The 16,784-nt window shown below is 40.3% G+C and overlaps 1 protein-coding gene across 12 annotated transcripts in view; it reads right to left on the bottom strand.

The window, feature by feature from the left end:
- The window catches only part of BCAS3 (BCAS3 microtubule associated cell migration factor), a 586,860-nt gene that overhangs the window by 148,218 nt on the left and 421,858 nt on the right, over positions 1–16,784 (bottom strand). The gene's annotated exons all lie outside the window — the stretch shown is intronic.

The raw sequence follows: 16,784 nt of genomic DNA, 5'->3' as shown, positions 1-16,784 counted from the left end.
AAATATATTGTGGGAGAGAAAATAACATCAACACTAATTTTTAAGATAACCTCGCTTCAAGGAAATTTCAAGCTGGTAGCAGACAAGGTTCTGGCTCTAGACCCGGGGATGGGCAAGACGGATGCACAAGCATCTCTCCTCTGCTATTAGTGCTCTTTAAATGGAAGTTTCAGAAGCACAAGAATGTGGTTCACCAACTTGAACTGAGGCTGTTTAGAAGAAAAATTGTGTTCAGAGACAGAAAATTGGTCTGTGATTTAAAAGGTGACTGTTTTCAGTCCATAGGATAATAGTCAATGATTTGGGAAAATACTGTACTTATTGGACCCATTACTTTAGTGCTTTTAAATCCTTTTAAAATACACTATAAATTATGGTTTCCTGTTAAAGCACCCTCTTTGGTTAAAGATTTCAATGTGTCTACTCAGGAGTCTTCCTCATAATTTCTCAACAAAACTGTGGATTAAAGGAGTTTCTCTGAAACCATTCACAGTTTCAATGAACAGTCAGGTGACTGTTCCTCTAAACAGGAGTCACACCTCCCCAAAATGAGGAAATGTCCTACTGCAGGTTTCTACTGGGCCTTGGGATGAAGCAAAAGTATGCAGCAATGAATGTAAAGGAAGAGCTTCAGGGCTGGAGATCTGAAAGGAAAGTCTCCAGGTGGGAAGGGATTCCAGCCCTATACCTGTGGCTGCGCCTTTGGGCTTTATTTCCCACTGGAACTTTACTCTTAGGTAATAGGAAAGGGCTGCTAACACCTCTGCATCTACTGTTTAGTTACTTGCACAATTCCCTTTCCTCGTTTTACTTTAGCATGGATTTTACATAAAACCAAGGAGAAAGCAAAAGAAAATCTTTACAGAATATCCTAAACTGGATAAAAAGTTATGTTTTCCAAGTACAAGCTTCTGATTCTAGAAATCCCCCTCAGAGTAACAAGAACCCCTGAGCCCCAGGCAGCATGCTCTCAGCCTGATGCACTGACATAACTCTACAGGACCTTCTTTTTTCCTGGCTCCCTGGTTCTCGGTCATGTGGCTATAGGGCACATACGGTCTCTCCAGCATCCTGGGCTGGGTCTACTATCTATGTGCTCATCTCACCCTATTAAAGGGCAAACACCAATTCCCCCCAAAAGCTAAAGCCCTTTTCTGTTTCAACCCCTCTCCTCTCCCTCTTCCCCCACTCCCTAGGGTTCCTCTGTCCTGAATTTTAATTTCTGGTATAAAGGACAGGACTGGGATATAACTGCATTAGTGACTAATACCCACCCACAGAGGCCAAATGAATTACCTTAATCTGGGGTCCAGGGGGGAATTCCTAAATTCCCTGAAAATATATCCAACATTGTTGCATGTATGCAAGTTTGCACATTTTCTTCTGGAGAGGATTAATAAATTTAACTAGCTTCTCAGAGGTATCCGAGGGGTCTTAACTAAAAGGTTAAGAACTGCTGACAGCCTTTCCAGGGTTAGGTTATGAGATGCACAGTCCTCTAGAACAGTCTACAGGGACTTAGGTAAGCCCAACACCTTAAGACAGAAAAGTGGTCTAGTCAAAATCTACCGGTCCTAGATAAAAGTATAACATTAACTTAACTACAGACACAACCCATATAAAAGGAGCTTTAGTACCCAGATAAAAACACCAGATATACCACCCAACCTGGAACTCCTCTCCCAGTCTTCATCATCTCTACCCCCAGGAGGGTATTATCTAAATATAACACCTTCTTTTCCAACTAAGCAAAAAATATATAAAGTATTAATAAAATTCAAAAGCTTCAAATATCGTCAATCTTTTTTTTAGGAGGTACCAGGGAATGAACCCATGACTTCAATCTGGGAAGCAGGAGCTCAACCACTCACTTTTGACAAGCTGGAGTTACCTGAGAAGTAGGTATCACAGGACAAATATTTCCTGAAATCACTATAGAGGGGGACGTGGATGTGGCTCAAGCAATTGGGCTATTGTCTACCATATAGAAGGCCCAGGGTTTGATACCCAGGGCCTCCTGATAAAGGCATGCTGGCCCATGTGGCAAGCTGGCCTGCACGGAGTGCTGGCCTGTGCAGAGTACTGCCCCGTGCAGGAGTGCTGCCCTGTGCAGGAGTGCTGGCCCTCGCAGAGAGCTGGTACAGCAAGAAGAGACACAGAGATAATAAGAGATGCAGCTGAGGTGGTGCAAAAGAATTATGGCCTCTCTCCCATTCCAAAAAGTCCCAGGATCGGTTCCTGGAGCCGCCTAGTGAGAATACAAGCAGACATAGAAGAACACACAGTGAATGGACACAGAGAGCAGACAACAGAGGGTGGGAGAAGAAATAAATAAATAAATCTTAAAAAAAAAAATCTCTATAGAGGATTTTGGACACAGCCAGAATGAGAAAATGTATATAATAGATACTATTGTGGTCAGTAGGCATTTTAGGAATAATGCTGTATTTTTGAACTTAGAACAAGTATCAAATCAAAATTACAGTGTGCTAAGGAAAAAAAGTGGACCTTAATTTGCAAAAGTACAATGATACATTCTATATCTGAAAATATATGGGTTGTCTCCATGATAGCACAAGAAAATTGACTCTTTTAGCAGTTACTAATAATTAAGCCCCACCCTCCCTATCTTGGTTGCATCCATTTAAATACCCCCTTCTCCACTATCCTAGATCATGCCACGGTCTTAGGTAGAAAGAGAAGCTAGGAGAGCAAACTGATTATACATGCATATAAATGCTTCTGGATTGTAGGGCTAAGATCCTCTGGGCTTATTACTTGCTCCTTGATCCAAAGAGATTTAAGGATCTGGTTTCAATTAGATGCTTAAGCCAGTAAAACTACATCCATAAAGACACACTTATAGAAGAACTTACAAGTAAGATAATTAAGATGCTGAGGAAACTGATGAATTCCATTCCTTTCCCTTCTTCATCTCCCACTTATCTGTTGTTCATTTGAAAGAAGAAAAAAGGTCTTATGATTCTGTGAATTAAAATAGCAGCAAAATTAAATAAACTAATCTGGAGGGCTCCTTACAAACTGGGCACTAGTACTGTGAATCTTTGTAGAGGAAGTGTACAAGTTCATGACCTTTGACATAGTGGACACTGGCAAAAACCAACACAAGTGTAAAAGGTAAATTTCAGAAGCAACTGGAATTAGATCAGTACTGGGATTTCAGAAGGCTACTTATTAAGCAGTGAAGATTTAGTAGGAGAAAACGAATGTAAAATATTCCATTAATTTTTTTATATTGACTAAATGTTGAAATGAAAATGTTTTTAGATATATTGTATCGAATAAAAACACATTATTAAAATTCAGTTCACCCATTTCTTTTTACAGACCAGGAAAGTGAAGTGCAGAGATAAGGAACATATTCAAGGTCACTGAGGGAAGAAGCAGTGGAAACAAGAGTCACACACCTTGGCTGATTGACTGACTCCAGGGATGCAGGAAACACTGCAAAGTATTCAAAGTCCTCCACTATCTAGTCTAACTTATGTTGCAAACTTTCTCTCTTTTTCCTCTTCTTGTCACACCTGTCTTGCAGGAAAGCCAAACCACCTGCTCTTCACGATACATACACCAGGTTTTCTGACCATTGTTCACCCTGCCTGGAATGACTTGCTGACCCTATTTCCATATAACAAAACTCACTTCAAATGATACCTCTTCCATGATGTCTTTACTGAACTTTAAGTGGATACTGATTTCCCTTTCCTTTGAATGTCTCACTACTCCTGGAATTTCTGATATTACTTTATAATTAAAGATGTACTTAGTCTACCTTCCTGCTAACAAGAACTTTGCTTTGTGCATCTTTGGATTACCTATGGCAACCAGCACAGATACGCATATAACAGGTGCTCAAGATTTTTTATATACTGGGAGCAGATGTGGCAAGGGGTTGTGCTCCCACCTCCCACATGGGACATCCCTGGTTTGGTTCCCCATGCCTCCTGAAAAAAATAATAACAACAACAAAAACAAACGACAAGCGAAACAAAACACCAATTTAGGGAAGCCAATGTGGCTCAGTGGTTGAGCACCAGCTTCCCACATATGAGGTCCTGGGTTCAATCCAAGGCCTCCAGTACCTCAAAAAAAAAAAAAAAGATTTTTTAATGTGAATGAATAAATAATAAAGATACAAGATAAAATTAAAAATTGCTTTTTATCCTAGATTTATAATCAATTACAGGGGGAAAGATGGACCATCAAATTGATATAAAGTAAATGTTTCCTCACTTTAAAACTGAAGAATGATAACTTTACTCTCATCTATCTCCCTCTGCTGAAACCCTAACACATGAAAATATTTATCAAACATCCTTTGGACAAGATCAGACTACAATCAGATTCTAGCTATACTGTCTGAATGACATCCACAGTACCAACTTTACACATCACATGAAACCACAGCCTCTTTGCGAAAGGTGCTTGGTTTAAGAAAGCAAAGGGTAAATAGGCTTGAGACTATGCAAGAATGTGTTTCATAATGTTTCCCTGCAGTGTGCTGGCTTTTTCTTTTTTCTTCCAACCTTGTTAATCAGATTTACCCCTTAACAGCTAAAGTCATGTCTCTATGGTGAAAAGAAGTTAAGAATCTTAAATTTGTGAAGGACAGATGATAACCCAGTACTATCAATTTGGTTTGGGAAGAGGATGCTGTGAAATGGCTTTAAGTGTCTGATAGGAGATTCTTCTCCAGCAATCAAAAAAAAACCGTGGAGGATGATAATGATAAAAACCAATTCTAAGTAGGTAGAGCTTCAAGTGAAGGCAGTCTCTCTCTGACTTTAGAAGTATCCTTAAACCTCTTTTAAAAAGAACCAGGCAAACTACTGTTTCTATGTCCCTGAAAAGGGAGACTTCTGGAAAGAAAAATTATAGCAGCTGATGTCTGCACTACTACCACCAAACACTGCGATTCTACTATGAACTATACTTTCCAGATGGAACAGACATCAGGAGCCCTGCCTGATTAGACTGAGTTCCTAATGACACCAAAAACTTTATTATTGTGGCCACCATTTTCCCCCCATGCTAACAACCAGTTTCCTTTTAGGTTACCTGTTATTTCTGGGCACATATCAAGAACTGTCTTTGGTACCACAAGCTGGGAGGTCAATACAGTAAGTGTCATTTCTTCACTTAATTTCACTACCTCACTGTCTTAGTAAAGAGGAAGAGATGGCCACCTATCCCCTTAAATCCTAAAATTTGGGTTTTAGGTTACTAGTTGGGAATTCAGTTGCTTTGTTGCATCCAAAGATCAAGTACTGGAACCAAAGCAGAAGAAGTAGCACTGATTCGTTGTGCTTTAACTCTTGAAATGTATTTCATTAATATAGAGAAAAGTCCAGGATGTTGTGAAATAGCCAAGTCTTGTCTTCATGTGTGCAAAGGTATGTTCCACTTTTGTTTGTCTTCTAACCATTAAATAAAACCCTAAAATGTGGGTAAGCTAGATAACAGGGGCTCTGGGAATGGCCTATTCCAAATAGATTCTTGTGACTCCATTAGATGAGAAAACAATTTTAATGGTACACCAGGATTTTTCTCTGAAGGGTTCTGGGAATGGCAGACTTATGCCTGGTGAGATCTTCTCTCTTGCCCTATCCCCCACAACCCATCTTGTTTTTCCTGTCCCCAAGAGGATGGGAAGAAAACGTCCTTAGGAGACCTTTCCTTTTTTATATTACACAATCTCATCTCTGGAATTCAAATCCTAGTACTGCTCAGCCCAAATAAGAAGTGCTTGTCACCAGGAAGGCGGCCATCTAAACAAGCAGCAGCTGGATGAGAAAAGTGGGCATGTCAGCCCAAAGCAACAGAGAGGGTTTCTCACGGCAGCTATGTGCAACCCTCCAAGGAGTTACAGAGGCTGCCCATTAAAACCCTGTTAAAACACTTCTGATGTTGTCAGCAGCAGGGCGCTGAAATAGCACAGTGATCACTGAGATGCTATCTGCCTCAAGCGATTCAGTGGTACTGTCAATACTATGAGCAAGAAGGTAACAGATCAGCAACAACCTAATTTCTACATCAAAATTTCATAAACTCCCTGAGCTGGCAGCACTTTCAATGTGGGCACACAGAGACCAAGACAATGGACCACCTTGGAAAAGATCTGCTCCAAAAGTCCCGAACCTGCACACTGCCTAGGAATATGCCCAGAAAAGAGTTACGGAATATTCCTTTCCAGGGCACCTCTGGGCACCACTTGAGGCATGGGATTTCTGTATTAGGTTCCTCTGTTCAGAAAAAAACTTGTTCCACCATTGTGTACCCACCTTAGTCCCCATGAGAAGAGTCATATCTTATTGAAAAGGTCACAGAATCTGCTTGATTTTGTACTTCACTGCTCTGCTTCAGATTTGCTATGAAAATAACTAGTTATACAGATCAATCAGAAGCTAATTTTAGAGAGCATCCATTTGTCAGCAAATATAAAAAGAGGAAGAAGATGTATTACAACTTTTTTTGGATTTAAGTGACACTCTTTATGTTGAAAACAATAGGATATACAGGCTAATTCTAATCTTTTATTTTTATTTTTTAATTTTTCTTTTTTTCTCTAATCTTTTAAAAACACAGATTCTGGTATCATTCCAGTTAGTAGTTCTTTTTATTATTATTATTTTTTAGTAGTTCTTTCTTTTGACTCCCTCTACATCTGACATAAGGTGATAAGTAGGGTGAATATAAAATCTACCATCCAAACTGGTACACTTTTGAGGATAGAATGGGAAACCATTTTAATAGTTAAACTCATCACAGTAAGTAAAACTGGGACCTGTGGTCAACCTAGCTAAGGCCCTGTCCTCACAGCAAATTGAGTCATGATAAGTTATGAGAAGAGATAGGAAATGAATAAGTAACGATTTCCTCACAGAACTAAACAGCAGGATGCAATGGAGGTTTCCAGCCTATGGGCTAGGTGTCTTATTTCCCTAACAACAAATATCAGACAGTGGTGCCGACCCAGCCCTGACTCTCCTTAGTGAAGGAGAGGAGTCATTACCAAAGTAATTATAAAGCAGTTACAACTGCCCATTAACTTCCTTACATGCAAGATTCTAGAAGAGCTAGCAATATGTTTCCATGTCAAGAGCTCGTGGTCTCAGGTCCTCTTCTCTGGGTTAAATTCTCAGTTAAATTGTGGCCCAGATGAAACAGGTTGGGTTTTAATGCAGATTACTGGAGTCTTTATAAAAGCACATTGAAAATCAGATGGAGGGAGAGGCCATGGGGAGCAGCCAGAAGCAGAAAATCAATGGAACCCAGAGGACAAAAGAGAAAATATTGCCATGTACATTACCATGTGACAGATAAGCCAAGCAACCCCAAAATTTGCCAGCCAGCCAGAAGATATCAATCCTGGGAGGAAGCAAGCCTTCTAGCCTATGAATTTGTGAGCCAATAAATTCCTGTTGTTAAGTCAACCCATTGTAACAATTTGACAAATTTGTAACAATATGACAAATTTCTAAAAACATGGAAGTGGCTTTGGAATTGGGTAATGGTTAGCTCAAAGAAATGTGAGTCATTTGATAGAAAAGGCTTAGATTGATTTGAAGAGACTGTTGGTAGCACAAAGAAATCAGAAATTTATGGTTTAGAAAATTGGAGCCAGAAGGGATGAACTGAAGGAAAAATGACTTTAAGGGCAGAACCACGGAAGCAAAGGTCTGGAAGGAACAGATTTCCTCAGACCAATAGAGTAGGTCCACCCATATAGGTGGAAAGGGAGGGTCCACTCCGGTGCTTGGAGGGGGTGGGTCTTGTACCTCATTGTTCAGGGAGAGTGCTGCCACCCCAATGCTTGGAGATGTTGGTGTCTGTGCCCTGGCATTCATGGAGAGCCTGGCTGCTATCTCAATGTGGGCCTTCACTCCAGCATTTGGGGGAGCATGGCTACTGGGTGAGAACTTGGAAGGGGTTGGACTGCTGCTCCATCAGGCCCAGATGAAAAAGTATTGATCCACAGATGACTTTCAGACCTTGAAATCTAATGGAATTTGCCCTGCTAGGTTTTGGACTTGTTTGGGACACATGACCCCTGTTTTCCTTCCAGATTCTCTCTTCTAGAATGGGAATGTTTATCTCATGACTGTCCCTTGATTGTATATTTGGAAGCTGATAACTTATTTTTTAGGTTTCACAAGTCCATCAGAGAAATGAATTTTGTCCTAAGATGGAGCACACCCATAAGTGATTTTGATAAGACGTTGTACTTAACATTATTACTGAAATTACTTTAGGCTTTTGGGACATTGTGACAGAATGAATATATTTTGCATGTGGGAAGAACATGTCTTTTTGGGGTGCAGAGGATGGGCTGTGGTGGACTGAATGGACATGTTCTTGGTCTTGGTCTGCATTCTGGCAGATATGGACGCATTATAAATTAGATCTCTTCAAGATGTTGCTGCAGTTAAGGTGTGGCTTAACTGAATCAGATTGGGCTTCAATTCAGATTATAGGTAGAGTAAAAGTCAGATGAAGGGAGACACTACGGGGAGCAGCCAGAAGCTGGAAGTCAACAGAATCCAGAGGGGAAAGGAGAAGACAGTATCATGTGTATTACCATGTGATGGAAAAGCCAAGGAACCCCAAAGATAGATGGTCAGCCAGAAGATACAGGCCCCAGGAAGAACCAAGGCTTCTAACCTGAAATCATGGGTCAATAAATCCCTTTTGTGTGGTATTTGTTTTAGCAGTGAGGAAACTAAAACAGAGATTGAGAGAAAGCAGATTTGGCTCAACAGAAAGAGCATCCGCCTACCACATGGGAGGTCCAGGGTTCAAACCCCGGGCCTCCTGACCCGTGTGAACAGCTGGCCCACGTACAGTGCTGATGCACACAAGGAGTGCCGTGCCACACAGGGGTGGCCCCACGTAGTCCCATGCACAAGGAGTGTGTCCCATAAGAAGAGCTACCCCGTGTGAAAAAAGTGCAGCCTGCCCAGGGGTGGGGCCGCGCACACAGAGAGCTGACACAGCAAGATGACGCAACAAAAAGAGACACAGATTCCTGGTGCCGCTGACAAGAATACAAGTGGACACAGAAGAACACACAGCGAATGGACACAGAGAGCAGACAATCTTGGGGGAAGGGGAGATAAATAAATAAAAAATAAATCTTTAAAAACAAAACAAAACAGAGATTGTGGACTTAAGATTTAGATAAAGGAAAAACTATATGCGAGTGTTCAGATTTACTGTTAGTAAAATCCCCATTTAAACAGCATATTTATACTAAATATAGTATATTTACTATATTTCTATATAACAGTATATTTAGTAATAGTTTACGACACCAACCTAAATCCACTCATGAATCGCAGGCCATGCTCAATTTGTGGACATTCCATGATGCACAGGGGAATATTCCTCTTAGCTTAGAGTTTATTCACCTGAATTGATGCTATACTTCCAAAGGAAGGGAAATGGATGTCAGAGAAATTAGTATGGAAAAAGTATACAGTCAGTAAAATATTTAGCAAAACGTTCTCAACTGTAAGAGATGTACTTCTGGGGCAACCACTCCAAATTTACATTTTAAAATATTAGAAAGAGGACTTAAATATTATGCTCTGATAAGCAAAGAGATCCCACAAAGACAGAGGTTTTCAAATTTAGCTGTGCAATGTAATCAGTTGAGGAGTTAAAAAGGTACTGCTGCCTGCGGTCCAACCTCAATTGCTCTGAGTGTAGCCTGGGAACAGGAATTTTTTAAAGTTCCACAAGGAATTTGAATGTGCAGCCAAGGTTGAGAACCACTGTACTAAGAGGTGTTGCTGTTGACATTTAATGAAGCCTAAATATCATAAATTAAGCAAATTAAGGGGGGTGAATGTTAAAGAGACGGAAACTGGGAGAGGAAAACGTAATGAATGGAGTTAAAAGTTAATCTTCCACACTTCTTTAAATTCTAACAATTTTAATTTGGGCTCAAGGTAGCATTAAAATATGTACCACTAAACTAATACAACATAAACCCTTATCAAAATAAGGGGTGGGGGGAGGAGCAGATAGAAATAAATGGAATCTCCCAATATTACTATTTTTTAAAAAGATTTATTTATTTCTCTCCCCTCCCCCCTCCCATGCTGGTTGTCTGTTCTCTGTGTCTATTTGCTGCATCTTCTTTCTCCACTTCTGTTGTCAGCGGCATGGGAATCTGTGTTTCTTTTTGTTGGGTCATCTTGTTGTGTCAGCTCTCCGTGTGTGTGGTGCCATTCCTGGGCAGGCTGCACTTTCTTTCGCGCTGGGCGGCTCTCCTTATGGGTGCACTCCTTGTGTGTGGGGCTCCCCTACGCGGGGGGCACCCCTGCGTGGCGCGGCACTCCTTGTGCGCATCAGCACTGCGCATGGGCCAGCTCCACACGGGCCAAGGAGGCCCGGGGTTTGAACCACGGACATCCCATGTGGTAGACGGACGCCCTAATCACTGGGCCAAGTCTGCCGCCCCAATATTACTATTAACCACCACATCTGCCCCTGTATTTCAGAGTCAAGAGCATAATGGACGTTGATTCTTACTCTATGCAGGTGGGGCATTTCATGCAGATGTTTGGAGACTTACTTTCAAATGTTATCTGCATTTCTCAAGTTACATAGCAAAAGAAATACTATTGTCCTGTAGGAGAGGCCAGGAATCCTCTAATTTAGATGCTTCACAAATTATGAAACTGAGCTCCACGGAAGTCAAGTTCAAAAGGACAAGGACAGAGAACTAGTTAGTGATAAAGATTAGAAAAACCCATATCTCTGATTCTCCCATGCAGAACAAGGAGAATCAACTAAGCCAAGAACTAAAGAAGATTGTCTTCTTTTGCCACTGTGATGCCAGTGACACCCAAATTGGTTCCCTAACAAAAACTGTTTTAAATTAGATTTATTTCTTGCTTAAAAGCATTAGGCAAAGGTGAAATGTACCCTTGTCCTCCATTCAGTAAACTAGCTTCCTGAACTGAGAAAAATTAGATCAAGCTAAGGAGTAGATTAAGAAAAACTATAATAACAATGTGTGAAATTAATCCTAATTAATCCTGCTCCAATTATCAAGAGATCCTGATAGTTTATTAAATTTTATCCAGTGGGTGTAAGAGATACACAGGCTATATTACTTTTTCTTTGTGGGTTAGCCTATGCAATAAATATATGCAAGTGGGAAATTTCCTGAGATGAAACCAACAACAAACTTGTTATTGCTTGATACTGCTCTTAGTACATTCTTAGCATACCCTTTTGATTAGCTGGCTTTCAGTATTTCTCCAGAAAGGCCACTAACTTGTGGACCTAGTTAATTCAGAAAAGTGGTTCCATCAAACTGTTCTTCTAGTTGAAACAAAGCTTTGAAACCAACCATGCAAAGAGCCCCATTAGATTAGGTAAGGTCTCTAGCCTTCTGTTAAATCAAGCAGTCACTCACAGCCACCATTCTTTGTTTCCTTTCACTTTAGAAGGCATTTGACCACCATAATTCCACACTCATCTTTCTTTGCACTACCTTACTACATACCTTTCTCTGCTATTCTGGGACAATTACCAAAAGGCAGAAGGTAGAATTCAGTATCTCATTCAGTTCTTCCCTCCCTGCTTCCTTTACAATCACATGCTGGGAGCTGCTATGGTTTGGTGTTCATAATGCACGAAACCACATCCAGAAAATTCAGTCTGTGCATTCTAATTCACTCTGCCATAAATGTCTGCCTGTACATTCACCCTCCATCTTTCTTTCATTACTTTCAAAAACAATTGTGATTTTTAAAAAACAGTTAAAGAGCCTGAGAGAGATGAGCTACAACATAGAGGAGTGGGAAAGGGAGAGCATTCTTCTAGGAACTTGAGGTAAGATGGTCATTGAACTATTTGAGGTAAGATGGTCATTGAACTATTTTGCTTTAAATTTCCTATCAACAAAACATATAATAAAATTCTCTTTATGACTTTGTTTTCTCAAATGGAAAATTTATGAATAACAATTTAATAAGAAAAGGAAACTAACAGTGATTTATGTGCTGAACAGTGTACTAGGTTCTGAGGAATAGAGAAAAAGTGTGAGATACGGGTCCTGCCTCAAAGAAGTTATTTTCTGGTTCAGATACAATTCTAAAATACAAAAGCATTCATATACAATATAATAAAATATGTATTAACTAAATAAGGGATGAACTATCAGGAAAGACTTTTGAAAGGAAGTAGGATGTAAAGGATATATAGATACAGGCAAATTTTCTGCAGGAGGTCCATGGAAACAATGCCAACTGAATGCTATTGCCTAGGTATGTGTCATCCACAAATGCCACTTTATTTTCTAGTGGAATTTCAAAGATAGGCTGAGAAATGGAATGTGGAAACAGTATCAGCGAGTCTAATAACTGCCTCGGTTACATATAAGGATACAGATTGAAGTCTCATCACCTAAAGCAAGATCCACAAAGAAATGAAAGGATTTGCCTAAATTTACTGACTTGGGGAAAAAACTTTATACATTATATATTAATACTTAGTAATATTATATATAATATTCAAAAGTCTGTGTATTGAAGTCAGTTTATCTATCTATCTATCTATCTATCTATCTATCTATCTATCTATCTATCTATCTATCTATCTATCTAATTTTATTCCATGCCTTTTCTTTTGCTAATACGGCAGACTTTAGGTACCTCTTAAAAGTACCTTTCTATACACAAAGAATTTTGTTTTTTTACATATATGGCCTTATTTTAACTCTATTTGGGCTTCAAAAAAGGAAACCCAACAGAACAGATATTTTCACAGGTATGTTTTTTGTAAGTAGGATATGTATAGTCTTTAGGGTGCAGTATATTGAGGATATAAATCCGTCAAACATAGAATATTCCTACTGAGTTTTACAAATGGCAGAAAACAATAGTGTACTAGTTCTTTCTAACATTAGCTGCTTTGTTCCTCCTCACAGCCTCATAGAAAAGATTATTTGCAACTCTTCACATCCTTACAAAATATTCAGATTCTTCAATGAAATGAGTTTCCCACATTGTGGATACACCCACACAGCAAACTGGAAGAGTGAATGAAAAGGATTATAGTCAGATCTTTGACGATATTAACTTGATGCTCGGGTTTTGCTCTGGTGTGCAGGCTTCCCTTCAAATTTATGCCTGAAAAGTTTTACCCAGTAAAACATACTCTGGACCTTCAGATGAACTACTAGAGGCTATTTGAATTATAAAATTTTATGTGTGGGAATAAACTGGTGTAAGTACAATGATGGTTCTCTGGCTGACATGTCAGAAGTTTTTTTGTTTTTGTTTTTGTTTTTTTTGATGGAGAAACTGCCTGGATGCAAAGAAAAAATCCTGAGTCTAATAATGTATAATTCCTACTAGACAATGCACATCTGCAAAACCAACTTCATGAGAGCCTGGCTGCCTCTGCTGTTCTGATTAGTGCTCTTTTCAGCCAATACCTCTTACATGGAGCAACACTCACTTTAAATCAGCTTTCAAACAGCCACTCATCCAAGGGAGGCCAATTCAAAGGTCTCAAATTGAGTAGCTAAGAAATCTGCTGCTAGAGACATGGTGAAAGAGGTCAAAAGGTACCCAGTGGGAGGGTGGCTCTCAGAGAGGCAGGAAAGTCTCTGGATGTTTAAATCCTTACTTGAAAAGTCTTGCAGGTCACAAGTGCAGTCAGTAAAAAAGCACAACCACTTGGTGGTCAACTGGGTTATCTATTCAACTAACCAAAAAATAATACTGATTATGGAGGGGAAAAGTGCAGAGGAGTTGGGATCAGCCCTGCTTGTTTTGGAGGGCCTTATTGTCGTTCCATGTCTTCTGAATGGGTGAGACTGCCTCACAACTACTCGCTAGAAGAGCTCTGTCTTTCCCTCCTTCTCTCGGCTCAGTGCTGGGACCCTGGTTCAGGGAAGGCTGTGGGCAGCTAAAACCCAGGCTCAGCTCCACCATCTCTATGGGTGTGGGTCAAGCTGGCCTGAGGTGGTTGTAGAGAGATCCTGTCCATCCTGCTGAATGGGAGCTTAGGCATTCCTTTATTTCCCCATGATAACCTATAACTACCTGCAAAGAAAAGACCTGTGAAGAGTGGATTCCCTATTTCTTCTGCAGTACTCCTCGCTATGAGATAGGATAGCGAGTATGTCTGTAAGCCCAAGAGAAGTCCCTGTCCTCTCTCCCTCATTTAAGGATGTTATCACTTAGCATTAGGGAAACATGTTGTGATCCTATTTAATAGCTACCTATGAAATTACCTCTGCCAAGTAGTTTACTATTATTGCCACCACATGGAGAATTCTATGCTAAGCACTTGGTCACAGAGCACTTTCAGTGATAGATGCTAGATCAGAATTTAGTGAACCAGAGGCTTTTAGTAATATTATCTTGCTCTTGGTCACTAGGTATGAACCAGGACAGGAAATCAGATTTTCTTAATGTTGACCTTTCCTTTTAAGTTTTGATTTCAATATTCACTCCTTTAGGAGTTCTGGGTATCATTTAATAAACTATAAAGGAGCATGCAGAATTAAAAAGCCCCTCTGTCAGAAAAGGTGCAATTTTCTTATTATACATCAGGATGAAATCCATTGGGTTACTTTGCCTCTTGGAGGTGGGTGGGAGAGATAATTTATACTCCTTTGCCTGGTGGGATGACACTAACTTATGCTGCAGTGATGCTGTGAGCTTATAGTAGGTCAGTAGGCACAAATATCCTGATGAGATACGGGTCAGTTTTAACCTTTCTCATATTCTACACTTTTGTGAAACCTGACACTTCCCCTCTGCACTTGATGGAACTAACTCCCAAACCTGGTAAATTTCATGTCTAATTAATGCACTTTCTAGACCTTTCCTGTATATGTTGAAGGCTGGACCAAATTCAATAGGGACTCTGCTCAGCCTCTTTAAGAAGCAGTTGCAACAGCTCTCCTACAAAATGGTCCAGGAGAAGCCACCTAAAAGGGCAGCTGATCTTCATAAATGGACAGGAAACAAAAAAGATGAATACTGGGCGGATGACAGATCCCTTAACTGGCCCTCAAGATACGAGCTGTTCTATTAAACATAGGGCCATTATGCTGGCCGGCCATCCACTTTAAACCCCAGAGTGATTAAAATGCTGGCAGGAAATGAAAGCTCCCTATTGAAGGTCCTTCCCTGAGGTCCTAATTTCAAACCAAATTTTACAGCACCGCACAGGAACAAAGGAAGCCCAGTCTTCCAAGTCTTCTTTTTGTCACTTTGGACAAAGACACCCCCTCATACTCCTCAAAGAACAATGGCCTCTGTAGAGCCACAGCCACGCCAAGAATGGGCACAAACCATACAGAAACACATTTTAAAAATACATTTTACACTGCCCTTGACATTTCGGATAAATAGAAAGCACTGCACTGAAATTCCAAATATTTCATCCTTACCCTCCTCCCCTCTTCATTATAATGAGAATTTTCCTATTCTCCCAATCTACTTGATCTTTAACATTTTGGTCTCTGTGAATGGGAGGACATAGTAGAGTAGTCAAGGAAATTAATTATTCAGATAATTGCATTTTATTAATCATTGTAACTGAGAAAATCATATAATTTTCATCAACAGAAGGCAGCAAGGATGCCTACAAATCTTTTCTAATTGACACATCCCAAAGCCATTCCTATTTTATAGTCCACTATGAACAAACCAGGGAAAATAAATTTATTAGAGCAGGATTTTTTTTCCTTCACTAGCTGTTGTTTTGGGGTGGCCTTTTCTTTCTTCTTCAGCAAAAACAGCTTTTATGTTTTTACTGAACCACTTCAGATTCACTCTTCCACACAGTGGATGTTTACTTGGATTTGGCAGGCTGGGAACAGCTGGTTGTTTCCTAACAAATGGAACATGAGACCATATGTTTCAACATTTAAGCAATTTTGAACCAGAGGTATAATTCTGAGTGTCCTTTGTTGAAACTGTACATTAAATACCCAAAGAATTTGAGCGATACAAGCAATACAGCCCCCCTTTTTTTTTTTAGCACTTTTCCTTTAATAGCAAAACCACTCTTCACCGCTTCTTTCATAGACTTGTACCACAAGTTTGCAGAGAGCACTGGTGAGCTGATGATGACTCTGCTTTAGGGATGGTTGTATTTTAAACAGGAAAAGACAGCTAAATAGACTTTTTCCTTCTCACTTTGCTCAGGAACAAGATGCATCTGAGGCCCTCTCTGGGGAGCATCTGACAATATGGATACCTGCTTTCCTCATAAAGCATGGACCTAAAAGATTTATAAAAGGGAGTCTCTGATAGCATTCAGAATGACCATGCACTTTATTTTTACCTCTTCCTTTTTTTTTAAGATTTATTTTTTATTTCTCTCCCCTTCCCTGCCCACTCTGCTCCCTTTCCCTCCCCATTGTCTGCTCTCTCTGTCCATTCATTGTGTGTTCTTCTGTGTCTGCTTGCATTCTTGTCAGCGGCAATGGGAATCTGTGTCTCTTTTCATTGTGTCATCTTGCTGCGTCAGCTCTCTGAGTGTGCAGCACCACTCCTGGGCAGGTTGCACTTTTAGCACGCTAAGCGGCTCTCCTTACAGGGCGCACTCCTTGTGTGTAGGGCTCCCCTACGCGGGGGACACCCCTGTGTGGCACAGCACTCCTTGTGCACATCAATACTGCATGTGGGCCAGCTCACTACACGAGTCAGGATGCCCTGGGTTTGAACCCTGGACCTCCCATATGGTAGGTGGACGCTCTATCTCTTGATCCAAATCCGCTTCCC

This window comes from Dasypus novemcinctus, chromosome 21 (assembly GCF_030445035.2).
Source record: "Dasypus novemcinctus isolate mDasNov1 chromosome 21, mDasNov1.1.hap2, whole genome shotgun sequence".
Lineage (NCBI taxonomy): Eukaryota > Metazoa > Chordata > Mammalia > Cingulata > Dasypodidae > Dasypus > Dasypus novemcinctus.
Note: the sequence above shows the minus strand (reverse complement) of the source record. Positions and strands in the feature narration are given on the sequence as shown.